This window comes from Phytophthora parasitica (genome assembly GCF_000247585.1).
Source record: "Phytophthora parasitica INRA-310 unplaced genomic scaffold supercont2.3, whole genome shotgun sequence".
In the NCBI taxonomy this organism is placed as follows: Eukaryota; Oomycota; class Peronosporomycetes; order Peronosporales; family Peronosporaceae; genus Phytophthora; species Phytophthora nicotianae.
The window spans coordinates 1,599,844-1,601,400 of NW_008648989.1; positions in this window are offsets into that span (position 1 = coordinate 1,599,844).

Here is a 1,557-nt window from a genome sequence, read left to right on the forward strand (position 1 = left end):
AAGATTGTTACTTGGCCAGTCACGAACGTATGCAGCAAAGTGTTCGCCCATTCGACAGGGTCGCCGTGCCCTTACCAACTTCTACAGCTTCAACAGGAGTGGAAGTCTCTACAAAAATCCGATTTTCACGCTCATTGAATGATTGATAGATTTACAGAGCCTGGATCACCTTGTGCAATGGTATTTGAGCCTGACATCACAACACGACGCGCGAACAACAACAAAAAAAAATCACACAAGAAAGGACTTGGAATCTCTGGACACGAAGACTTTTGTCATCCATCGAAAGATCGGAGGCAACACCGTCCAGAATTCTACTAGGCCACAGCAGCTCACTTAAAGTTCCTGTATTCATAGTCCAAGGCCTGATGCAGTACTCGAACATTTGCATCATCGTGGCGTTGATGCTAAAGAGGAGATAGCCAATCAATACAGCTTTTAAGTGGATTACATGGCCGACGTCACTTGTTGAGGCTAGATATAAGATGTGCGAATTTAAATTTAATTTGTTTGGTAATACCTTTTTTGGTATATTTATGTCTACTGCTACCAACACGTGTGCCATGTTTTTGGTACTGTCTAGTGGGTTAGCATTTTTGTCTAGTGGCTCTAGTAATTCCCTGACCTGTCGAAGGTGTTGCAGCGCTTTGAAGCGTTGTCCAAGTGTGTGACGTAAGAAATGGGGATGGCACAGCACAAGATGGGCCTTCAGTTCAGGTACAGCACAACGAAACCATATACACTGACCTCATTCTCTAGAAAAGAGAAACGCGAAGTCTGCCCAAGACACTCCATTGTATGACGGTCATCTACAGTGCTACCGCAATTACAGTCGGGCAGGAGTCGTATCAACCTCTCCTGCTGGCTGTAGTTGTGGTAGCACTGTAGATAGCCGTCACGCAGTAGCACATCGCTGCAAAAGACAAATAATATAACTGCTTCGAATTCAAACACTTGAGCTGCAGTAGACATGCTATGCTCGAGATTTTAAGCTTCTTCATGCGCAGTACGACTTTGTATTCTCCTCTAACCTGACAGGCAATGTGAATCAAACTGTGATGTGGCAGGGTGAATTTTGAAACCCTAAGTGTTGAGTGAACCTCATCCCCGTTGATTTCGGCTAAGCGGCAAAGGATGCCAGTGCGCCTAAAAGGCTTGTACAATGAGTTTGTGTAAGATCAAGTAAAAGGAATCACTTGCAGCACTACTGGATTAGTGTTTGCATGCCTAATTCCAGCTATTTTCCCGCTTAGGGATAACGTTAGTTAAATGATTTAGTATTTACTGCAAAACGTATTAGCATCAAGGGTTTGGACAAATAACAGTAGAGGTCGGGTGTTCGACTCGTTCATTGCAGTTTTTGAGAATTTACCATCAAAATTTCATTCTTGATACTTCCTCCGGGACGAAATAAGTGCTACATTGTACTATCCACACCTTTAAGATGATATGCTCTCCAGATCGGTTTGGAGAGGAACAACAGATCGAAGATCACCGAGCGAGACACACCCACCTCTTTTGCTAAACTGTCTTGGGTCATGCGGCGTCTGAAAGGGA